Consider the following 26,171-nt stretch of genomic DNA (forward strand, 5'->3'; position numbering starts at 1 on the left):
CCCTGGATGCTGAAGTCCCTATTATAAAATGGTTTCGTATTTGCGTATAAACCATGCACATTATTCTGTATACTTTAAACCTTCTCTAGATTACCTATAATACCTAATACAACGTAAATAGTTGTAAATACAATGTAAATAGTTGCCTGCAGTTGCAAATTTTAAGTTTTGCTTTTTGGAACTTCCTGGAATTTTTTTTTCCTATTTGATGCACAGTTGGTTAAATCTATGGATGCAGAACCTTGTGGATACAGAAGGTTGACTGTACATTTCTCTGGTTTTTAGTGTATTACTGTGTTGTATCATCATCATCACTGTCTAATCTGGAAACATTTTCATCACCTACAAATGAATCCAGTTTAACCTGTTAGTAGTTAGTCCCAATTCCCCCTTTTCCTTGGCAATCACTAATTTCTGTCTCTATGATAGAAAGAATAGTCTTTCTATCATAGAATATCAAGAATATTCTGAACATTTCATATAAACGGAATCATACAATATGTGGCTTTTTGTGAATGGCTTCTTTCACTTAAGGTGATGTTTTCAAGGTCCATCCATGTGTAGCTTGTAACGGTACTTTATTCCTTATTAGGGCCGAATAATAATCTGTTGTATGGACATACTACATTTTGTCCATCAGTTGGTGGATGTTTGGGTGTTTCTACTTTTTGGCTATTATGAAAAGTGCTGTTACTAACATTTATGCACAAGTTTTTGTGTGAACATATGTTTTCAGTTCTCTTAGGTATATACATAGGAATGGAATTGCCAGGTCATGTTCAACTTTTTGAGGAACGTGCTGAAGTGTTTTCCAAAGTGACTACACCATTTTACTTTCCCACCAGCAATGCAGGAGGGTTCCAGGGCCACCGTTACTTTGTCAACTTTGAAATATATTTTTATTACTAAAAATTTTTTTTTACAAAATACCTTTCCTTTGATTTTTTTTTTTTCAAGTTGTGTTTTCTCTCTCACAGACTTTTATTTTTTAGAGCAGGTTTAGGCTTATAGCAGAATTTAGCTGAAAGTACAGACAGTTCCCACATAACTCCTCCCCCATCAAAACCTCCCCCAACATCAATAGCTCCACTACTGTGGCACATTTGTTACAATTGATGAACCAACACTGACCCATTATTATCAACCAAAGTCCATGGTTTACATTAGGGTTCACTCTCTGTCTTGTATAGTCTTTGGGATTTGACAAATATATAATGACATGCATCCACCTTTGTAGTAAATAATGCTTTCACAGCCCTGAAAATCCCGTATGTTCCACCTATTCCTTCCTCCCTCACCCAAACCAGTGGCAGCTACTGCTCTTTTTTTTGTTGTTGTTTTGTTTTTTTGTTTTGTTTTTGCTTTTTTGTTTGTTTTTGGCTGCACTGCATGGCATGTGGGATCCCAGTTCCCCGACCAGGGATTGAACCCGTGCCCCCTGCAGTGGAAGCATGGAACCTCAGCCACTGGACCACCAGGGAAGTCCCACCTAGTGCTCTTTTTACTGTCTTCCATAGTTTTGCTTTTTCCAAAATGTCACGTAATTGGAATCATACCATGCATAGCTTTTTCAGAGGGATTCTTTGACTTGGTAGTGTTCATTTAAGGTTCCTCCTTAAATGTCTTTTTGTGGCTTGATTGATCTTTTTAGTGCTGAATAATATTCCATTGTACATATGTACCACAGTTTATTTGTCCGCTCACCTGTTGAAGGACATCTTCAGTGCTTCCAAGTTTTGGCAATTATGAGTAAATATAGATGTGCAGGTTTTTGTGTGGATGTACGTTTTCAAGTAATTTAGGTATATACCAAAGAGCTTGAATGCTGGATTGTATGATGAGAGTATGTTTAGTTTTTTAAGAAACTGCCAAAGTTTTCCAGAGTGGCTGTGTACCTGTTTTGCTTTCCCACCAGCGGTGATTGACAGTTCTTGTTGCTCTACATTTTGTCAGCATTTGATGTCAGTGTTTTGGATTTTAGCCATTCTAATAGGTGTGTAGTGATATATCATTTTAATTTGCTATTCCCTAATGACATAACAGTGTTGAGCACCTTATTTGCCATCTGTATGTCTTCTTTGGTGAGGTTCTGTTCAGAGCTTTTGCCCTTTTTAAAATTAAATTCTCTGTATCTCCTCCCTCGATATTTACTTTGTTTTGGGATGGAATGGTGTTGGGCCTTGTTTCCAGTCATTTATGAGTAATTGTTCGGTAAATGGCAGTCATATTATTACTTAAAACACGTATATTTACCTTAAGAAGTACTTTAATGACTTAAAGGAATGAGTAATTATAATATCAACTTACCTTTAGCTGTCCTTCCAGTGAAGCTACCAAAGGCAATGATTAGATTTATTTTATCTGGAGATACTTGTAAAGTCTCTAATTGTAAGAGAGTGAGATCTGTGGTGGTTCCAAAACCTAGTAAATAATCATAATCACCTGGGATCTTTAATAATACAGATTCCCACATTCTATCCCTGGTCATTGTGATTCAGTAGTTTGAGGTAGGATCTGTGTTTTTAAAATGTATAGCTGGTGATTCTGATAATCAACCAGGTTTGGGAACCTGCATGATCAAAGTCTCTTAACGATTTGGTGTAATCCAGCTCTCCATCCTCTTTCCCTTTAACATTGTCATTCCTCCTATTGACATGTTAAAACTTGAGCCATATATCACTCCTTCTCTGCACTCACAGTGGCTTGCACTGTGTATGATTACATCGTTGCACTTCTCTTTTTTATTTTCACTTTCTGCTTTCCAGTAAATTGAAGCTACTTGTTAACAGGAACTTGCTGGTTTTGAATATGCTGCGAATTTTTGTTGGATTCAGTTGAAACACCCTGTGGTGTTTGATTACATAGATGAAACCATTACATGTCCATAGAAAGAACTATTAATAATAGTACCTGTTAACATTTAATGAGTGCTTTCTGTATGTTTGGAATCATTCTAATTTGTATACCGTGCCTAAATCATAGATAACAAGTATTTCCATTTTAGAGAGAAGGAAACATGGGCAAGAGTTTAAATAACTTGTTCAACATAAAACAGTAAATAGGTAATGAAGCCGGGTGCTGCCGAGTTGCTTTTGACTGATACGTTATGCCATCTTAAGGTAATACTGGTACCTGGTGTTCATTGGGACCACCTCGGTGGTAAAGAATTGTAAACAAATGACTAATGAATAGGGTCAGTGTCACAAGATTTAAAAGGCTATATATAAGTGAAGTAATTACAAATGTGTAGTGAAATTTTGGATCATGTTTAGATAGATTTTGTTAAAAAGTTTTAAAAATTCTAATTAAAACATTTTCAGACTCTTAATTTTATTTTTTGAATAGTTAATGCATGGTTCAAAATTAAATCTTGTACTTACCATGAGCCTATCCACCCTTAGAGTCCTACATTAGTAACCACTTTTATTAGTAGTACTATATGTATCCCTCCAGTGTTTCTTTATGCAAATAGATGTAAGCAAATATGTATATCGATTTTCTTTCCTTTCTGATACAACAGTTTGTAAACTATATACCTGTTTTTCACTTTGCTCTTTCATTTAACATGTTTTGGAGATTATTCTGAGTCTGTTAGTAGAGAACATTCTCACTTTTTATAACAGCTGCATAATAGTAGTATTCTACTTTGTGTACATGCCGTAGTTGATTTAATTACTCCACTATTGCTGAATGGTTGTGTTAAAGTTTCAGAAAACATTTGTAACTGTGTTCTTAAATGTGTGAGCAACCAACCAGCCTTCTGCCAAAAATAAACTCTATTATATTGCTTCTTTGTTTTGTAGGATTATAATATTAGCAGTTAACAAAGCATTATACAAATTCGTAATTTTTTAAATTTCATGGCTTGCACTCAAGTCTGAATTAGGGGTCACAAATGTTTTAGCTGTGAAAGCCATTAGTTAACCAGTTTCATTTAAGCTGTAAGTCTGTTACTGAAATCCTGAGGAACAAAGGAGTGAGAAAGACAAAACAAAGAAAAAGATGAAATAGAAAAAAAAGGGGGTGGGGTGGATGGGAAGAGGAATAAAGGCAATGATAGAGAAACAGTGGATGGGTGTGATAATATGCCACCAACAGTTGTCTCAGATAATAAAACTATTTCAGGGTGGCCTAAACTAACATTTGTGTTTTTGCTTTTTCCCAGAGCTTTAAAAAGTGGACCAGGGACTTCCCTGGCAGTCCAGTGGTTAAGACTCCACGCTTCCAATGCAGGGGACGCGGGTTCGATCCCTGGTTGGGGAGCTAAGATCCCACATGCTGCCTGGAGCGGCCAAAAAAAAAAAAAAAAAAGTGGACCAGACTTCCATAAGCTTATATTTCATAAGAGAGGGTGGGGGTGGGGTCGAGACTCTAGAAAGTATATCATTTTGAATCTTTATACTTTGCGTATATCACTGCACCCTGGTCATTTTCTTCTTAATATTTAATGTAACTTGTAATTTTAAAAATTGTCTCTCCCGCCCCCCACGCACACTTTTAAGATTGATTGTAAGCTCTTTGAGAGGAGGGACCTGTCTTTTTAAAAAAATTAATGTATACCCAGTGTGACAGTAAAGGGTCTGACACATAATAGGTGTTTACTAAATATTTATTAAATGAGTGAAGTTGCTGAGGATGTTCGATTAAGCTGTTAGATATGAGAAACTGAATTGTAATTTTTGTAGTACCATACGGAAAAAAGCCCACAAGATAGTGATAACACCAGCAGTAAATGACTACTCTTCCCTCATTCCCTCATTTGATATTGGAATTAAACCAACTTTCTGTTTTTTATTATAAGGTAATCAAAATACCTTAGTCCTGTCTCCCCCTTGTGGGAAATAGAGTATAAGAGAGATCACAACTGCAGTTAAAATGAATCTGTGCTTGGGATTAATGCATGGGGGTGGGGGTTACTTTTTCCCCTCAAATAGTAATGAATGATTTTTATGAAGAATATTTGATGACTAGGCAATGCTTATGATAAACTAAAAAGCAGAGTTCCGTATTATGTGCTATATCAGCTATGTTAAAAACTATATTGAACAACCCAGGACAAATGTTTTAAAATACCTTTGTGATTTTTGTGTGATGGGATTATTGGCAACCTTTCTATTTTCCCTATTTAAAAAAAATAAAAGGCCCAGCAAACATAAAGTAAGTGTTTTCTTTTATTGAAATGGATATTTCAGAAATGGAGTTTTTTTTTGTTTTTTTGTTTTATTGTTTTATTTATGGCTGCATTGGGTCTTTGTTGCTGCGCACGGGCTTTCTCTAGTTGCGGCGAGTGGGGGCTACCCTTCATTGCAGTGCACGGGCTTCTCATTGCAGTGGCTTCTCTTGTTGCAGAGCACGGGCTCTAGGCCTGCGGGCTTCAGTAGTTGTGGCTTGCGGGCTCTAGAGCACAAGCTCAGTAGTTGTGGCGCACGAGCTTAGTTGCTCCACGTCATGTGGGATCTTCCTGGACCAGGGCTAGAATCCGTGTCTCCTCATTGGCAGGCGGATTCTTAACCACTGCGCCACCAGGGAAGCCCCCTGGAGTGTTTCTTTATGCACATGTATATAAAGAGAGAGAGAGGGAGACACAGATGAACAGACACCGCTGAAAAATACTTTATCATAAAACAGCAAGTTGAACTTAGTGTTTTTAATGAGTTTATATACTAGTTTATCTTTTCCCCATTTTCTTTTTTAATTGATTTCTTTAAAAACTTACAAATACCGTGTTTTTACTCATGAAGATTTTTTGATGTTTTAAATTTTTTTGTGGTTGGATTTAGTTGCTTTTATTTATTTTGTAAATTTTTACATTAGGGTTTTCTTTTAATTTTTTAAATTTATTGCAGTGTTGGGTCTTCATTGCTGCGAGCAGGCTTTCTCTAGTTGCAGTGAGCGGGCTTCTCATTGCGGTGGCTTCTCGTTGCGGAGCACGGGCTCTAGGCACATGGTCTTCAGCAGTTGTGGCACATGGGCTCAGTAGTTGTGGCTCGCGGGCTCTAGAGCACGGGCTCAGTAGTTGTGGCTCGCGGGCTCTAGAGCACAGGCTCAGTAGTTGTGGCACACCAGCTTAGTTGTTCTGCGGCATGTGGGATCGTCCCAGACGAGGGCTCAAACCCATGTCCCCTGCATTGGCAGGCAGATTCTTAACCACTGTGCCACCAGTGAAGCCCTTTACATTACTTTTTAATTCTTAGTTATTGTTAAAGTAATATATGAAAATTAAGCTACAGAAATGTCAAAAATAAAGTAGTGCCTTTTTGGTAATCTTAATCTTCTAGGAACAGCTCTGCATTTTGGGTGTATATCTTTTCAGAACTTTTTCTGTACAGTAGTCTCCCTTTATCTGCAGGGGATACATTCCAGACCCCCCAGTGGATGCCTGAAACCATGGATAGTACCTTACCCTACATATGCTGTGACAGTATATCACACCTCTTACATCTCCATATCATATTTCAGTATAGGTAATAAAGTTAGTTAAATCATTAGCTTTTACGTTATTGTGACCATGTAAATAATATTTTTTTGTGTCAAGTATAATAATTTATGTATAGTATAATTTGTGAGTCAAAAAGTATACTGTGAATACTGTTCCTTTTCTGCACAACTTTTTATTTTTCTTGGAGCTACTTGCCTCCATTTTTTATTTGTTTAGTTTTCTATGTATCTATTGCTGTTTTTCCAAAAGGTGTTAAAAATCTGTCGGGGTTTTCAAACTCTGAAGCACATCACATTATCTGTTGTTAGTTCTGCTTCTTGTATGGAGGGATTGGAGTGGGGAGAACTTGACTTCAGAACTGTCATTCTCCTTGCTCTGATCTAGACTTGTTAAGACTTGTAGAGTTATTATTCTGTAACTTCTGTACTCTTTTCAAAAAGGGAATCCCCTGCACCCCCACCCAACCCCCTTTCTTTTCCCACTGGCTCCCTTTCTGCCTCCTGTCTTGGCTTATTTAGTCCTTCGTTTGGCTGAAATATGTTATCTGGTTGTTTCTTTTTTTTTTTTTTTTATGTTTTATTTTAAAGATTTATTGATTGATTGATTGATTGATTGCTATGTTGGGTCTATGTTTCTGTGCTAGGGCTTTCTCTAGTTGCGGCAAGCAGGGGCCACTCTTCATCGCGGTGCGCGGGTCTCCCACTATCGTGGCCTCCCTTGTTGCGGAGCATAGGCTCCAGACGCGCAGGCTCAGTAGTTGTGGCTCACGGGCCCAGTTGCTCCGCGGCATGTGGGATCTTCCCAGACCAGGGCTCGAACCCGTGTCCCCTGCATTAGCAGGCAGACTCTCAACCACTGCGCCACCAGGGAAGCCCCCAATCTGGTTGTTTCTTGAGAAAAGTTGCATAGGAGGTAAATTTTAGGGACTTGTATCTTTTTAAAAAAAAATCTGTATTTTATTTTCACACTTGATTGGTAGTTTGGCTGGAAATAAGTTTCCATCAGCATTTCAGAGACATTTCTCTTGTCTTTGAACTTTCAGTGTTGCTTTTGAAGAGTTTGATGCTGTTCAGTTTTTTTTTATATATATATGAACTTATTTATTTTATTTATTTTTAGCTGCATTGGGTCTTCGTTGCTGTGCGTGGGCTTTCTCTAGTTGTGGCAAGCAGGGGCTACTCTTCGTTGTGGTGCACAGGTTTCTCATTGCAGTGGTTTCTCTTGTTGCGCAGCACGAGCTCTAGGCGCCCAGGCTTCAGTAGTTGTGGCACGTGGGCTCTAGAGCACAGGCTCAGTAGTTGTGGGCTGCGGGCTCTAGGGCGCAGGCTCAGTAGTTGTGGGCTGCGGGCTCTAGAGCGCAGGCTCAGTAACTATGGCGCATGGGCTTAGTTGCTCCGCATCATGTGCTTCTCACTGCAGTGGTTTCTCTTGTTGCCGAGCATGGGCTCTAGGCGCGCAGGCTTCAGTAGTTGCGGCACATAGGCTCTAGGGCGCAGGCTCAGTAGTTGTGGCACACGGACTCTAGAGCGCAGGCTCAGTAGCTGTGGCACACGGGCTTAGTTGCTCCGCAGCATATGGGATCTTCCCGGACCAGGGCTCTAACCCATGTCCCCTGCATTGGCAGGCGGATTCTTAACCACTGTGCCACCAGGGAAGCCCGCTGTTCAGTTTCTTGATCCTTTTTTTTTTTTCTTTTTTTGTATGTGATTTGATTTTTTTTCTAGGTATCTTTTGTTTATACTGGTGTTGTTAAATTTTATGAAAATGCATATCGTATCAGGCATTGAGAGAATTCTTTTTCTCCGTAATCCAGTATTTCTCAATAGAGGGCACTGTGGGCATTTAGGTAGTACCATTTTTGTGTTTGGCTGTATTGTGCTTATGGGGCTTTGAGCACCCAGGCTCCCAGCGCTAAATGCCAGAATAACCCATTAGTTTTGGGGACAACTAAAAATGTCCCCAGACATTTCCAAACACCCCCTTGGGAGAGGCAGTACTAATCTTTTTTGAGAAGGGTTATTGTCATCCCGAGTCCTTAGGGCACTTTTTTGTTCAGTTAATGATGGACCTACTGATTTAAAATTTTTCTTCTGTTTCCTGATTTTCTCTTTTTGGTCTGTTTTCTGAGATACTTTCTTCAACTATATTTTTCAATCCTGTTAACTTGTATTTGTAAAGGCATTTTCTTATTTGAATTTTTTAAAAAGAATGGTATTCTGTTTTTATTTAATATATATATTTTTGTTGTTGAAGTTTTCTTTCCCTTAATTGTCAGTTTTCTCTGAATTTCTTGTTTTTCTTTTGCTTCCCTTCTTTCTTACCTCATGCTGTCCTCACATATTGGTGACCATTGACTGTTTGTATTTAAAAGTAAAGTACTGTAAGGCTGGATGGTAGCTGTGACCCTTTTTGCCGCTTTTCTTAAAACTCATTTTCATTTTCATTTTTTCCAGAATGGCCTTCTTCCTAATATTAGTTTTTAAAAGTCATTGACTGGAATTTTAATCTTTAGCCTTTCTACAGGCTTGTTTTCTTAAATCTTTAACTGTAATTGGTTCTCTCAGTTATATTCTCTGAGTTCTTGAACAGACGTCTTTCAGTCTCAAATGTCCATCATTGTCATTTTTTCAAATTATATCTATATAGAAATAATTTACTATTCTTGTGCTGCATTTTGTTTAGAGCCTTACCTGCAGGATAATATTGTCTCTGCTGAACTTTTTGGATTCTAGTTTTCTTCAAGTCTTGTTAGTTCTTTCCAGAATTTCTTTCTTATTTCTTATGTCTTCCATTGTGGTCACTTTCTCCCTAGATTCTTATTTCCAGTTTACCAGCCTTACATAAATTTTAGGTCTTTGACTTTTCTTTAGTTATTCCTGTAGCCATACTGTATCTTTCTGGTTTGTAGTGTCCTTTAGTTCTGTGCTGCTGTTTTCACTGTTTTTGGTGTCCTTAAATACTAGTTTTTGTAAACCAGGTTCAGTTTTTTTTTTTAAGTCCCCTTCTCTAAGCCAATGATGTGTCAAACCTTTAGCTTCTGTTGTGTTGTCTGGTGTAAACAAATATATGGCATCTGGTATAAATTTCTTTTTATTTAAATTCAGTCTCTAAAGAAAAAAGTTTTTTTTCTTTTAAAGTAACAGTATGTCATTTATGCTGCCCTTTAATACATATTAAAATAATTGACTTTTCCCCCCAGTTATTTTATTTTTAATTTTTACTTATTTGGTTGTGCCAGGTCTTAGTCGTGGCTCACAGGCTCCTTTGTTGTGGCTCGCTGGCTTCTTGGTTGTGGCATGTGAACTCTTAGTTGTGGTATGCATGTGGGATCTAGTTCCCTGACCAGGGATTGAACCCGGGCCCCCTGCATTGGGAGCTCAGAGACTTAACCGTTGTGCCACCAGGGAAGTCCTTCCCCCCCCCCACCCCCCACCCCAGTTTTTTATTGTGGTAAAATACACAACAAAATTTACCATCTTAATTACTTTTAAGTATATACTTTAGTGGTATTAAGTACATTCATATTGTGCAACCATCACCACAATCCATCTCCAAAACTCTTTTCATGCTATAAAACTGAAATTCTATACATATTAAACAATAACTATCCCCTGTCCCATTAGTCCCTGGTAAGCATCGTTCTACTTTATGTCTCTGTGAATTTGATTACTCTGGGTACCTCATGTAAGTGAAATAATTCAGTATTTGTCTTTTTGCGACTGGTTTATTTTATTTACCATTATGTCCTCAAAGTTCATCCATGTTGCAGCATGTGTCAAAATTTCCTCCCTTTTTAAGGGTGAATAATATTCCATTATATGCATTACCACCGTTTGCTTACCCGTTTGTCAGCTGATGGACACTTGGGTTGCTTCCACTTTTTAGCTATTGTGAATAATACTGCTAAAACATGGGTGTACAGATATCTCTTCAAGACTGTACTTTCACTTCTATTGATATAACTGATTTTTACTTGTTAATAAAATTGATATATTTAGGGGTCGAGGGCGGTGCAGCTGCAGCCGCAGCGCTGGCGGAGGAGCGTGCGGCCGCGAGCAAAGGAGGGAGGGAGGGAAGGAAGGAAGAGAGGCAGGCGGGCAGGCAGGCGGGCGCGGGGGTCGGGGACTGAGGCGGCAGAGGGAGGCGAGAGCCGGGCAGCTGCTTCGCGCTATTTGCTGCGTGGGATTTTGTGGGGGCTGCCGTGGAGTCGGCCGAGGAGAAGCGGCACCGGCGGCTTTGGTGCTGGCGCCTGGGGGCGGGGGACTGGGGAGGCGAGAAGGGGGATCGCTGCAGTGGTTCTCTTGCTCTCGCGCTCTCCTTGCCTTTCTCCTGGCTCGGTGGGCTCCTCCCGGTGTCTTCCTGCCTCCTGGGCCCCTATCCCCGCCCTCTGCGGTATGTCTTGATTGCGAGCAGCAGGTTTCATGGGGCTCCTCAGGATGATGATGCCGCCCAAGTTGCAGCTGCTGATGGTGGTGGCCTTCGCAGTGGCGATGCTCTTCTTGGAGAACCAGATCCAGAAACTGGAGGAGTCCCAGTTCAAGCTAGAAAGCGCTATTGCAAGACATGAAGTTCGAGAGATTGAGCAGCAACATACAATGGATAGCCCTTGGCAAGATGCAGCTTTAGATGAGGAAGAGGACATGGTGGTCATTTATAACAGAGTCCCCAAAACTGCAAGCACCTCTTTTACCAATATTGCTTATGATCTATGCGCAAAGAATAAATACCATGTTCTTCACATCAATACTACCAAAAATAATCCCGTAGTGTCACTGCAAGATCAGGTGTGCTTTGTAAAGAATATAACTTCCTGGAAAGAGGTGAAACCAGGGTTTTATCATGGGCACATTTCTTATTTGGATTTTGCAAAATTTGGTGTGAAGAAGAAGCCAATTTACATTAATGTCATAAGGGATCCTATTGAGAGGCTAGTTTCTTACTCTCACTTTCTGAGATTTGGAGATGATTATAGACCGGGGTTAAGAAGACAAAAACAAGGGGACAAAAAGACCTTTGATGAATGTGTAGCTGAGGGCGGCTCAGACTGTGCTCCAGAGAAGCTCTGGCTTCAAATCCCATTCTTCTGTGGCCACAGCTCAGAATTTTGGAATATAGGAAGCAGGTGGGCTATGGATCAAGCCAAATATAACCTAGTTAATGAATAGTTTCTGGTGGGAGTTACTGAAGAGCTTGAAGATTTTATCATGTTATTGGAGGCAGCTTCGCCCTGGTTCTTCAGGGGTGCTACAGAACGCTATTGTACAGGAAAGAAATCTCACCTTAGGAAAACCACAGAGAAGAAACTCCCTACTAAACAAACTGTTGCAAAGCTACAGCAGTCTGACATTTGGAAAATGGAGAATGAGTTCTATGAGTTGGCACTAGAGCAGTTCCAATTCATCAGAGCCCATGCTGTACAAAAAAAAGATGGAGACCTCTACATCCTTGCACAGAATTTTTTCTATGAAAAGATTTACCCTAAATCGGACTGAGTACAAGGTGTGGCAGTTAGATTCTTGAACTACAACTTTGACCCTGTCTTCACCTTAGTTCTCAGCTCCACAACTTGGATTGCTGATGGGTATGTAAGACAGTTTGTATTGAACCGAGTTAGGATACAGACAGTGATGTCAAGGAAGTAGATTCTGGCTGATATGTCAGTGGTCTAGGAAGTTTAAGTTTCAGCCTTTTTTTTTTTTTTTTCCTGGTTAAATTTTGGTGGGAGTTACAACCTCCTGCCTGGACAAAACCTATACATCATCTAAAATAAACACATAGCAGGTCTAATTGAAGGCTAAATACTGAAATACAGTTTCAGAAAAAGTTCTGATACTGTTTTTGATAAAGCATTTTTTTCAACTAACCATGAATGAAGATGAATCCATTTGCTACTTCCACCTTCACCTGGAGGTTTGCATTATACACCACTACTGGATAGTGTTATTAACTGTTTGGCATTGTGTACTTTGTTTTTGTGAATCACGTCCCATGAAATTTATTGAAATGTTTGATCACGTTTGCTAAGAATGTTTCTGCTGTAGTTGGAACTGCCCTTATTTATGTAGGTCATTTTAATTTTCTTAAAAAAATGATTATTAGTGTTAAAAATCAATTTAAACCATTATTAATACTGTAAAAAGAATCAAAGCAGTATTTCTCTTTCCTGTCTCCCCAATATCTAAGATTGGGGAAACACTTCAAAGAATGTTGACATTGCCTAAAGTTTTGGTTAAGGCTTCCACACATGAATATCAAAAAAATAAGTTTAGTATTTGTTTCTCAATGGGTTATTTGTAAAGGTGTAAACTGAGGTATTAGTGAGTCCATATTATAACTCCGTTAGTGAGCTGTGGTATGGGTAGGATTTTCCTACTTCTTCTGTACTTTTACTTGTAGACTCTTTTAACTAAGGTGCTTTATAATGTGTTTTAAAGCATTGCATTTACCAAAAAAAGAAGGAAAATGCTATAAATATTGCAAATTTTATGTATTTGGACCAAAAGGTTATAAGTAATTAGACAAAAGTGGTTTTGCACCAGTTTTATTATGTCAAGTAAAACCATCAGACCTACTGTTCTCGTATTTCTCATTTAACTTTACTGTTAAGATATCACTGAAATGAACTTCAATAACCTTTCAATTTTGATACGCAGTACATTATTCATAAATGGGGGCAGTAGTTATAGTGGAAAGAGTACTGGATGAGGAGTCAGAAAACTTGATTTCTTGTCCTGGCTCTGCCACTTATCAGCTGTGTGATCTTGGGCAAGTCACTTAACCTCTCTCTGCCTCAGTTTCCTCATCCTGATATGAGGATGATAATACCTGCTGTACCTACCTCACAGGGGTGTTGTGAGGATTAAATGAGATGGCATGTGAAAGCACTTTGAAAACTAATGTGCTATATAAATGTAAGGTATTATGGAAAGGAAACATCTTTAACATATAGTTTCATACCATTCGTTTCTTTAACAAAGAAAAGGTCCACTTAAAAGCTGGTTGAAAAAAGTTAATCTTGATATAAATTTGTGTTTAATAAATATCTTCTCAGTGGAAAAAAAATTGATACATTTTATAGACTCTTCATCTGGTATGGCACTCTTTTCAAACTCTGAGTTCTACATATTCATTTCTTTTTACTGATCCTTCTAAAGTGTGAGCACTTTTTGTTTTAAGTTATAAGAATGCATGAAATTTTGGTGTACAGTTTTACATAAAATCACATTACTAATAGCCAGGTCATGGAAGCAACCTAAATGCCCATGAACAGACGAATGGATAAAGAAGTTGTGGTACATATATACAATGGAATATTACTCAGCCATAAAAAGGAACGAAATTGAGTCATTTGTTGAGACGTGGATGGATCTAGAGACTGTCATACAGAGTGAAGTAAGTCAGAAAGAGAAAAACAAATATCGTATATTAATGCATGTATGTGGAACCTAGAAAAATGGTACAGATGAGCTGGTTTGTAGGGCAGAAGTTGAGGCACAGATGTAGAGAACAGACATATGGAAACCAAGGGGGGAAAACTGCGGTGGGGTGGGGATGGTGGTGTGCTGAATTGGGCGATTGGGATTGACATGTATACACTGATGTGTATAAAATTGATGCCTAATAAGAACCTGCAGTATAAAAAAACAAACAAAACAACTAATACTAAACTTTCATTGGGTTATTTGTATGGAAATATGTTAATATAAATGTTTCAGACATTCCATGAAATTTCTAAAAATCTTATATGTTCTGGTATAATGTTATAAGTAATAATCCTAGTTATTACTTTAAAATGTATATCTCAGAAATAACTAAAAAAAAAAAATCACATGACTGCTTATTTAAGGCAGCAGTGTCCAATAATACCTATCAGAATTTGATTTAGATACTAATTTCAACAGAAATGTGCAAGGCTAGGTACTCTCTGTAAATCTTCAACACTACCACCTCCCCCTCTGACTCAGCAGATGTCTTTGCCTCTTACTTAACAGAGAAAATAGCAAACCCATCAGATGGGGAGTTCTTTATATTCCTGCTACTACATCTACAAATTGTACATGTAGACATATATTGTTTTTCTTGGGCCACTCTTAAAATGGGAGACATTTCGTATAAGGCTTATCTCTACTGGTTGTTCATTTATTGGGTGTTTATTGAACACTCAGTAGGTGTGTGTGAGGCACTGAGGATAAAGCTATAAACAAAGTAAAACTCCTGCCCTCGTTAAGGTTAAATTCTAGTGGGTTGAGAAAGAAAATTTTGTTTGTCAGATAGGGATAAGTGCTATAGAGGAAAGGGGATAAGTGAAAGAAAAGTTTGTTAGGTAGGGTTAAGTGCTATAGAGGAAAGGGGATAAGTGAAAGAAAAGTTTGTCAGATGAGGATAAGTGCTATAGAGGAAAGTAAAACAAAGAGAAGAGTGATAAGGAGTGGATCTGTGTGTAAGAGATTACTATTTCAAAGGTTCCTTGGGAAAGACATCACTGCTGAGATTAGATACCTCTGTTTCTCCCTTCCTTCTTAACTGCCTTCTTTTGTATTAGATATCTTTTAATGAACCATTTTAACTTCCTTGTTGTTCTTTTACTGTATTTTTTAAAAAGATTTATTATTTTAAAAAAATTTTGGCTGCGTTGGGTCTTACTTGTGGCACATGGGATCTTCGTTGAGGCACGCAGGATCTTTTGTTGTGGTGTGCGGGCTTCTCTCATTGTGGTGTGCGGGTTTTCTCTTCTCTAGTTGTGGCTTGCAGGCTCCAGGGCATGTGGGCTCTGTAGTTGTGGCACACGGGTTCCAGAGCATGTGGGTTCTGTGGTTTGCGGCACTTGGGCTCTAGTTGAGGTGCGCAAGCTCAGTAGTTGTGGCTCATGGGCTTAGTTGCCCCCTGGAATGTGGGATCTTGGTTCCCTGACCAGGGATCCAACCCACATCCCCTGCATTGCAAGGCACATTCTTTACCACTGGACCACCAGGGAAGTCCCCTTTTACTGTGTTTTTCTTGTTGTTATTTTCTTAGTCATGGTTCTGGGGGTCGTCATTACCATTTTATCTACTTTGAATACCAATTCATTTACAATAGTATATAAAAACTTCTTTCTATAAAGCTCCATTCCCTTCCCCCTCCTTTGTGTTGTTATCCTGCAAGTTACATCTTTATCCATTGTATACTTATCAACCATCTTTCTAATTATTGCTTGATGTTTTTGTGTTTTAAATAAGATAGGAGGGAAAAAAAGAGAAAAACAAATACATGTATACTGTTTTTTATAGTTACCTATGAAGTTACTTGTACTGGTGCTCTGTATTTTTCATATGGATTTGAACTACTGTTTAGTGTTATTTCATTTCAGCTGAAGTGCTCCTCTTAGTATTTCTTTTAGGACAAGTCTACTAGTAACAGCTTACTCAGTTTTGTTGATCAGGAATGTCTCCTGCAATTCTGAAGGATAGTCTTGTTGGATATGGAATTACTGGTTGATGGTCTTTTTTTTTCCCACACCACTTTGAACACATCATCCTGTTGCCTCCATGGTTTCTGATGAGAAATCAGCTGTTGATCTTGAAAGGATCCTTTGTGATGAGTCGCTTTTTTCTCTTTTTCGTTGGCTTTCAACAGTTAATGTGTGTCGGTGTGGATGCCTTTGAGTTTATCCTCCTGAAGTTTTTTGAGCCTCTTGGATGTGTAGATTAATGTGTTTTTCAAATTTAGGAAATTTTTGGCCTTAATTTCTTCAAATATTCTATCCTTTTCTCTGTCTCCTCTTCATTATGTGTATGTTGGTGTGCTTAATGGTCTGAGTCTCTGATCTTTTTTTTTTTCATTCTTTATTTTGCCTGTTCCTGAGACTGGCTGATCTCAGTTGACCTATTTTCAAGTTTGCTGATTCTTTCTTCTGCCTGCTCATATCTACTATTGAGCCCCTCTATTGAATTTTTTATTTTATTACTATATTATTCAAATCTATAATTTGTATTTGATCTTTTTTAGAAAATAATTTTTGTCTTTTGAGATTGTCAATTTGGGTGAGACATTGTTCTCATATCCTGCTTTAGTTGTTTTAACAAACTTAAATTAACTGATTTGAAGTCTTGGTCTAGTAAGTTCAATGTCTGAGCTTCCTCAGGGATATTGCCGCATGAGCCCACCACCTGTGTGTGTGTGTGTGTGTGTGTGTGTGTGTGTGTTTAGACTGTACTTTCTTTTTCTTTGCATGCTTTTAATTTTTTGCCAACTGGACATTTTTAAATACCGTAGCAACTGTACAAATCGGATTCTCTCCTCTCCCCAAGATTGATTGATTATCTATTTATTTATTTATGTGACTTTTTTGGTACTAATACTATAAACTGTATTTTTCTGTTGTTTCATGTGGTCACTAAAGTCTCTGCTCAGTTAGCTTAGTGGTTAAAGTAATGAATAGACATAGGTTTCCTTGGATGCCTGAAACATGTAAATCTTCCAGTCTTTGCTAAGGGGCTCTATGTGTATGTTGAGACATGCCTTCAACACTCAGCTAGGCAATTTACAACTCTGTCTTAGCTTTCTTTTCTTGCTTGTGCAGAGCCTAAAGGTTAGCCAGAGGTGAGAGTTTAGGGCTTTCTCTGGCCTTTCCTGAGAATATACACAGGTTACGTGTGAGTGTGGATTCCCAGGAATATGTTGGAGCTTTCCAAAGCCCCCATGGACATCTCATTCCCCAGCTTTTCTTTTTAAGCTTTTTGATTATGCTATTGTTTGCCCCAAATATTGTCCATAATCTCAGGCAGCTGCAGTGTTTGACAGTTGCCTCTGACTGTTTTTGATCAGAAAGAAGGCTGTTTGCTCTGGATGAGCTCAGAGTCAGGCCACATAAAGACAACTTTGGTAGTAGTAGAGTCTTCCAAGGAACCACCAGACATGTCAAATAATGACAGTTCTCTGGGAGTGGGACTTTTAACAACTTTGGTAGTAGTAGAGTCTTCCAAGGAACCACCAGACATGTCAAATAATGACAGTTCTCTGGGAGTGGGACTTTTAAGAAGATCCAATCCTGTTCTGCCCCCCCTAGTGGCTGTTGACATTCACTATGACTGCAGGCTGTTGGTTTTCACAGAAAGAGGAAGGGGTAGAATGGAAATAGGGTAAATTAAACACCACAAAGCTTGCTGTTCTTACTAAGATTCAGCCATTATTTGGTGAATAAACATTCCCCAGATTGCTTCAATTCTTTGTAATTTTCAGAGTTCTGAAAAAGTTGATTCTCCCAGCTTTTGCGAGTGTTCTCATTGCTTTTATGAAGGAGAGAATTTCAGAGGTCTTTACTTGGTAATTCTTGCCGATGAGAATAACAGTTGCACTTAATAAGGATGTGTGGATTCCTTCTCCAAGCTCAGAGGACTCAAGGAGCCCGGGGTTTGAGAATTTTCAGGTTAATCAACCCATCTCTCTATCCCATTTTTTCAGGGTTCCAATGTGTTCTCTTTTCCTATGCAGGCCTTAACCTTGGCATAGCAGACTTATCCAGATTGAGACTTTAACTTTCTTTGGAGCCCTACCACTCTTACAATTAAGTCTTGGCCCTTAGCCTTTTGTGGCCTCCTGCTTTTAAAGATTTTATGCTACCAAAGAAACTTCTGGCTTTTTCACATTTAGTTTTTAATTCCCTATCACTCATTTTAACCTTTTGTTATATTTTTCCGAAGAGTCAGTTGCCTTTAGCAACAGCAACCCAGTTTCATGGTCTTTATAATTACTGTTTTCCTTATATTTCTCAAATATCTGATACACTGCACCTTTTAAGTGCAGGGTTCGGCAAACTATGGCTTGCTGGCCAAACCCACTCTTGGGTCTGCCTGTTTTTGTCATGCCCTATTTTTAAAGAGTTGTAAAACAAAAACAACAAAGCAGAATATGAAATACTATCTGGTCCTGTAAAAAAAAAAACAAAAAAAAAGTTTGCCAACACCTGCATTCTCTTCCACTGGATAACTACCCAGTTTACCAACAATGGAACTTTTAGCCATTGCACTGCCAGTTTGTGCTCGGTTTCTGTTCTATCATCACCAGTGATAGTGTCCTTTGCCAGCTGGGTGGCTACGTGGATGGTGATCCAACTCCAAAACTTCATTTTAGAGCTTATTTTCTTGGACCATTCTCAACACCAGTGGCTGCAAGTTGGGTCCCTGGGTAGGCTGACTATGATTAACATGCAGAAATGTTCTTAGGATCAAAATCTGTAGAAGGAATGGAAAGGAAGCAGAAGGGGTAACTTGGGCTGTAATTGTATTATCAACAAAAGCCACTGTTGCCCCCGTGAGAAACTCTGAAGCTGGGATAACCTGTGGAGTTGTCCAAAATTGTGACAGGGTGCTGGGCCCTTATACGCCTGTTTTGATCAGTCCCTCCATGAAGGCTGCTAGGGCATGCAGCTGTCTTTAGCTGAGGCAATTCCTGAAAAGGCCTGACAGGTGAAGGCTGTTTGACAGCAGCTGGACAATAAATCCTTCATTTCTGAAGGGAGGTCTGGATAGCACATCAGTGTCTGCTACATAGCTTTATGTGAGTTCTTCTAATTATAATTTTCTTCTAAAATTTTTTTAAATTGTAACTTTAATGAATAAGTTTTTTCTCATGAGAAAGCTGTAAAATAGAATTCTTTTAAGAACTATATACATTTTTACTCATAATAAGATAGACAATTTTTTCCTAAGGCATTTTTGAAAAACTGAGCTATTTTAGTTTTGATTTGTGTCATTTTAATATCAGAAGTGTCATCATAGAATTCTGAAATGCTAATCTTAGTGGTTGAAATTTACAACTAGCAGATCTTAAGACATCTAATTCAGCCCTCTCATTTGACAAATGAGTAAGCTGAGAATGAGTGAGCTAAGGGGTTATAAAGCTAGTTAGTGACAAGTAAGGCTTAGAATGTAGGTCTCCAAACTCCCGACTAGTATCCTTTTATCAGTATTCCTGATCTTAGTTTCTTATAATTTCTAAGAAAAGAGTATTAGGGTTCTGAAACTGAGCAAGAGTTTTTTATGGCCTTTAAAGTCATTTTGTTGCTCCTGGGAACCATGGTAAACAGTATGCAAATGCTTCAGTGATGACAACAGCAATAATAATAAAGCCAACTTTTGGAGTATATCATTTTCATCAGTCCTGAAATCATTTCGGACAGATGAATCTGATTTATTTTTAACCTTTCTGGAAGATGATTCCACAGTTATCTTTGGAAACTTCTTCCTGATGACTATGGGTTATCAGATAATGGAAGCTCTTCACTATTTGCTGGCAGGATCATACAGTGAACATATGATTATCAAATGAGGTCTGAAAGTGCTCTACAATTTTAAAATTTAGTATTTTATTTTCAATGGTAGATTATCTTAAACGTGTTCTGGATCACCTGAGTCATAATTGAATACTTTCACTTGATGCTGGGGTTAGAATATGTGTTAGTTTTTGGTGGTGCCAAGTGTTACTGTTTTGATTGTTAGGGACTAATATTAAGGAAAAGAATAGAAGTACTAGTCTTAATGAATAAGATGCTTTGGAGTTAAGTGAAGACCAAGTGCTTTTTTAGCATCAGGAATTAATGTTTCATAATAATGTGAAACTGAGAAAAATTTACCTGCCTTATTACCATTTAGTAGAACAGGCATTCCAATCTTAAAGGAAGCTTATGGTGGTTCAGTTAGTGCCATTTTTGTGTTGTGAGCACAGATTTATTCAGCAAAACCATGCCATTTATTTTTTTAAGTGTTTGTGTTAAAGTGAATTTTATTTATAAGTTTTGTGTTTGGTTTTTGGTTTATCTGATTTTTCTGTATTTATGTAAGATCTGTATGCATAAAGAGTTTACTTAAAGGTTTATGTTTATCAACTATACTGTGATAAAAATTAATTTTTAAAAAAGGTTTATGTTTGCATAGGTTTAAATAACGTTAGGATTACAACTTTTGTAAATAACTGGAAACTGCAGGAACGTTTCTCCTTTTTAAGGGGTCTGTATATTATTGAAGTTTGAGAATGTCTTTCTTCAGAGTTCTAAGTTGATGTTGGGTTACTTACAAGTACATACTTAAACTTTATGAAAGTTTTAATGAATGTGCAATCATATTAATATATGTGTGTGTATAGGCAAGGAAGGAGGAAAGGGGAGATTTTCTTGTGTAGAAGAAAAATATTATAAATTATCATAATAGGAATTAGGTTTCTTCTGAATAAAGGGTTTGATGCCATTGACTCCTGGGAGGAAGTTATGATAATTTCAGTCTTCAAAGATTCACTCTACTTCTCATGCTATATTGAATTTTTTGAATGTTCTAACTCTTGAAAAAAATTCTGTAGTGAATCTTGTAATGAAAAACCTACTAATTTGTTTTGTAAGTTGAAATTTTGGCAGATTGCTATTTAGTAGAGTTTAGGTATTTATGATGGACTAATCATGATCTGCCTGGTAAGATACTCGATAAATCTAATTGTAGATAAATACCTGTTTTGGGGTCAGGCACAACTTGTAGTTTACTCACATTATTATATAATAAGGGAATATAAATGTGTATGAAAATAATTGTGATGAATTCAGCTGAGTATAGAAGTTTTATTGAGTGAGTACTTACTCTTGAGATATTTCACTAATTTTAATTTATAATCTTAATAAGGTATCGTTTGTCACCACCATTTTCCTTCTAATTTTCATCTATATGTATGTCATTAAACTTTCCACAGGCCTTTTTTTTCTTTCCTTCCTTCCTCATCCTGCTCTCGTGAAACAGATTCTTGTGGGGTTTGAGGGTGGGAGGAAAGAAGCAGTAACATGTAAATAAATTACTGAGAAACTGTATGAATAGATAAATAAGAAATTTTTGTTAGAAAGTGATTGTGTTGTGGTAAGAGAAAAAAGTAGAGGAGGGTTAGGGCAATTAAGAGTATATGGGGAGGGCTTCCCTGGTGGTGCAGTGGTTAAGGATCCGCCTGCCAATGCAAGGAACACGGGTTCGAGCCCTGGTCCGGGAAGATCCCACAAGCCGCGGAACAACTAAGCCCGTGCACCACAACTACTGAAGCCCACGCGCCTGGAGCCCGTGCTCCACAGCAAGAGAAGCCACCGCAATGAGAAGCCCGTGCACCGCAACGAAGAATAGCCCCCACTCACTGCAACTAGAGAAAAGCCCACGCGCAGCAACGAAGACCCAATGCAGCCAAAAATAAATAAATAAATAAATTTATTTTTTAAACAAGAGTATATGGAGATGTGGAAAAGTTTGTAATTTTTAAAAGGATAGTTAGGATAGGTCTCACTGAGAAGAGGACATTTGAGCAAAGTTTTGGTAATGGAGTTATTTGTGTGAAGGAAGAACTCACTGGCATTGCTGTTAGTGGAAAAGGCCCCAAGGCAAATAGGTGCGTGCTTGATGGGTTCAGAAACTAGCAAGATGACCCATGTGGTTAAGGTGGAGTGAAGTCCAGGGGTGAAGAGTGGTGGGAAAGGATACCTGAGATGTAAAAAGGACCAGACAATTAGGACTTTGTTGGCCATCATAAGGACTTAGGCTTTTATTCTGGGTAAGATGGGTAGCCATTGCAGAGTTTTGAGCAGAAGTGATGTGTCTGGCTTTTTTGGGGGAGGAGTGCACTGGCTGCTGAGTTGAGAATAAGGTGTGTGTGTGGGGTGTGTGTGTGTATGTGTGTGTGTGTGTATACGCATGTATAGCTCATGCTTAGACAAGTGCATTGCACTTAGACAACTATATATTATGCAGAGTGTAAATATAAGGTCTATATTTCTTTAGCCAGGGATCAAAAGTTGGATTTTAATACTCATTTAACTAGTAACAGGGCTGTTCAAAACCTGAAATCCAGCAGGAGGACAAATTGTGTGGAAGAAAAAAATTATGCATATTTTTATCAGTGTGAGAAGAGAGAAGATTAATGAATGTTTAGAGGGAATGTTAAAATTGATAGCAACATTCCTTTTTTTTTGTTTTTTGCCCATGCTGCGGCTTACAGGATCTTAATTCTCGGAAAGGGATTGAACCCAGGCCACTGCAGTGAAAGCGCCGAGTCCTAACCACTGGACGGCCATGGAATTTTCAGTAGCAACATTCTTGATTTTAAAATATTTTTCTTTTAATTGGGGGGACTATAGAAAAGCCTAGAAAACAAAATGAAAATTGCTTATCTCACCACCCAGAGATAACCATTATTAATATTTTGGCATTCGGTTATCTATGTGTGAGTGATATTTTTAATGTATTTTTGCCTGAACTTGTAAATTGAAGTATAACATCCATTTAGTAAAGTACTCCAATTTTAAATATACAACTTGATGAATTTTTACAGATTATACACCAATGTAAATACCACTCAAATCAAGATAATATTGCCAGTGCCCTATATATGTCTACCTCGTTTTCACTTAGTCTCCCCCGCCAACCCTTAGAAGTAACTACTATTCTGACTTCTACATCACAGATTATTTCGTCTGTTTTTACATTTTAACACTAATTTTACACTAAATGTCTAGATTTTTTTTCCACTCAACATTGTATTTTCACTGTTTTTTAAGCAATGGTTTTATTTTTATTTTTACTTATATTTTTTTAATTTTTGAGTTTTATTTTATTTTTTTATACAGCAGGTTCTTATTAGTTATCTGTTTTATACATATTAGTGTATATATGTCAATCCCAATTCCCCAATTCATCCCACCCCCACCCCCCCAACACCCCACCACTTTCCCCTCTTGGTGTCCATATGTTTGTTCTTGACATCTGTATCTCTATTTCTACCCTGCAATCCAGTTCATCTGTACCATTTTTCTAGATTCTACATATATGCGTTAATATACGATATTTGTTTTTCTCTTTCTCACTTCTCTCTGTATGACAGTCTCTAGATCCACCCACGTATCTACAAATGATCCAATTTCATTCCTTTTCATGGCTGAGTAATATTCCATTCTATATATGTACCACAACTTCTTTATCCATTCATCTGTCGATGGGCATTTAGGTTACTTCCATGACCTGGCTATTGTAAATAGTGCTGCAGTGAACATTGGGTGCATGTGTCTTTTTGAATTAAGGCTTTCTGTGGGTATATGCCCAGTAGTGGGATTGCTGGGTCATATGGTAATTCTATTTTTAGTTTTTTAAGGACCCTCCATACTGTTATCTATAGTGGCTGTATCAATTTACATTGCCACCAACAGTGCAAGAGGGTTCCCTTTTCTCCACACCCTCTCCAGCACTTGTTGTTTGTAGATTTTCTGATGATGCCCATTCTAACTGGTGTGAGGTGATACCTCATTGTACTTTTGATTTGCATTTTTCTAATAATTAGTGATGTTGAGCAGCTTTTCATGTGCTTCTTGGCCATCTGTATGTCTTCTTTGGAGAAATGTCTGTTTAGATCTTCTGCCCATTTTTGGATTGGGTTGTCTTTTTTTTTAATATGGAGCTGCATAAGCTGTTTATATATTTTGGAGATTAATCCTTTGTCCGTTGATTCATTTGCAAATATTTTTTCCCATTCTGAGGGTTCTCTTTTCGTCTTGTTTGTAGTTTCCTTTGCTGTGCAAAAGCTTTTAAGTTTCATTAGATCCCATTTGTTTATTTTTGTTTTTATTTCTATTAAGCTAGGAGGTGGATCAAAAAAGATCTTGCTGTGATTATGTCAAAGAGTGTTCTTCCTATGTTTTCCTGTAAGAGTTTTATAGTGTCCGGTCTTACATTTAGGTCTCTAATCCATTTTGAGTTTATTTTTGTGTATGGTGTTAGGGAGTGTTCTAATTTCATTCTTTTACATGTAGCTGTCTAGTTTTCCCAGCACCGCTTATTGAAGAGACTGCCTTTTCTCCATTGTATATCCTTGCCTCCTTTATCATAGATTAGTTGACCATAGGTGTGTGGGTTTATCTTTGGGCTTTCTATCTTGTTCCATTGATCTATATTTCTGTTTTTGTGCCAGTACCATATTGTCTTGATTACTGTAGCTTTGTAGTATAGTCTGAAGTCAGGGAATCTGATTTCTCCAGCTCCTTTTTTTTCCCTCAAGACTGCTTTGTCTATTTGGGGTCTTCTGTGTCTCCATACAAATTTAAGATTTTTTGTTCTAGTTCTGTAAAAAATGCCACTGATAATTTGATAGAGATTGCACTGAATCTGTAGATTGCTTTGGGTAGTATAGTCATTCTCACAGTATTGATTCTTCCAATCCAAGAACATGGTATATCTCTCTATCTGTTTGTGTCATCTTTGATTTCTCTCATCAGTGTCTTACGGTTTTCTGAGTACAGGTCTTTTACCTCTTTAGGTAGGTTTATTCCTAGGTATTTTATTCTTTTTGTTGCAGTGGTAAATGAGATTGTTTCCTTAATTTCTCTTTCTGATCTTTCGTTGTTAGTGCATAGGAATGCAAGAGATTTCTGTGCATTAATTTTGTGTCCTGCAACTTTACCAAATTCATTGATCAGCTCTAGTAGTTTTCTGGTGGCATCTTTAGGATTCTCTATGTATAGTATCATGTCATCTGCAAACAGTGACAGTTTTACTTCTTCTTTTCTAATTTGTATTTCTTTTATTTTTTTTTCTTCTCTGATTGCCATGGCTAGGATTTCCAAAACTATGTTGAATAATAGTGGTGAGAGTGGACATCCTTGTCTTGTTCCTGATCTTAGAGGAAATGCTTTTAGTTTTTCACCGTTGAGAATGGTGTTTGCTGTGGGTTTGTTGTATATGGCCTTTATTATGTTGAGGTAGGTTCCCTCTGTGCCTACTTTCTGGAGAGTTTTTATCATAAATGGTTGTTGAATTTTGTCAAAAACTTTTTCTGCATCTATTGAGATGATCATATGGTTTTTCTCCTTCAATTTGTTAATATGGTGTATCACATTGATTGATTTGCGTATATTGAAGAATCCTTGCATCCCTGGGATAAATCGCACTTGATCATGGTGTATGATCCTTTTAATGTGTTGTTGTTGGATTCTGTTTGCTAGTATTTTGTTGAGGATTTCTGCGTGTATATTCGTCAGTGATATTGGTCTGTAATTTTCTTTTTTTGTAGTGTCTTTGTCTGGTTTTGGTATCAGGGTGATGGTGGCCTCATAGAATGAGTTTGGGAGTGTTCCTCCCTCTGCAATTTTTTGGAAGAGTTTGAGAAGGATGGGTGTTAGCTCTTCTCTAAATGTTTGATAGAATTCACCTGTGAAGCCATCTGGTCCTGGACTTTTGTTTGTTGGAAGATTTTTAATCACAGTCTCAGTTTCATTACTTGTGATCGGTCTGCTCATATTTTCTAATTCTTCCTGGTTCAGTCTTGGGAGGTTATACCTTTCTAAGAATTTGTCCATTTCTTCCAGGTTGTCCATTTTAATGGCATAGAGTTGCTTGTAGTAGTCTTTTAGGATGCTTTGTATTTCTGCAGTGTCTGTTGTAACTTCTCTTTTTTCATTTTTCATTTTATTGATTTGAGTCCTCCCTCTCTTTTTCTTGATGAGTCTGGCTAAAGGTTTATCAATTTTGTTTATCTTCTCAGAGAACCAGCTTTTAGTTTTGTTGATCTTTGCTATTGTTTTCTTTGTTTCTATTTCATTTATTTCTGCTCTGATCTTTATGATTTCTTTCATTCTGCCAACTTTGGGTTTTGTTTGTTCTTCTTTCTCTGGTTCCTTTAGGTGTAAGGTTAGATTGTTTACTTGAGATTTTTCTTGTTTCTTGAGGTAGGCTTGTATAGCTATAAACTT

General features: G+C 37.8%; 1 protein-coding gene and 1 pseudogene across 7 annotated transcripts in view; both read left to right on the forward strand.

Annotated features, from left to right (window-relative positions):
- STRN3 (striatin 3) overlaps positions 1-26,171 on the forward strand; it is a 117,236-nt gene that overhangs the window by 8,316 nt on the left and 82,749 nt on the right. The gene's annotated exons all lie outside the window — the stretch shown is intronic.
- On the forward strand, positions 7,102-12,188 carry LOC309626732 (heparan sulfate 2-O-sulfotransferase 1 pseudogene; annotated as a pseudogene). The gene has a single exon. The product of its transcript is annotated as a heparan sulfate 2-O-sulfotransferase 1 pseudogene (transcript).

Source organism: Balaenoptera borealis (genome assembly GCF_965194805.1).
Source record: "Balaenoptera borealis genome assembly, chromosome: 3".
Taxonomy (NCBI): Eukaryota; Metazoa; Chordata; class Mammalia; order Artiodactyla; family Balaenopteridae; genus Balaenoptera; species Balaenoptera borealis.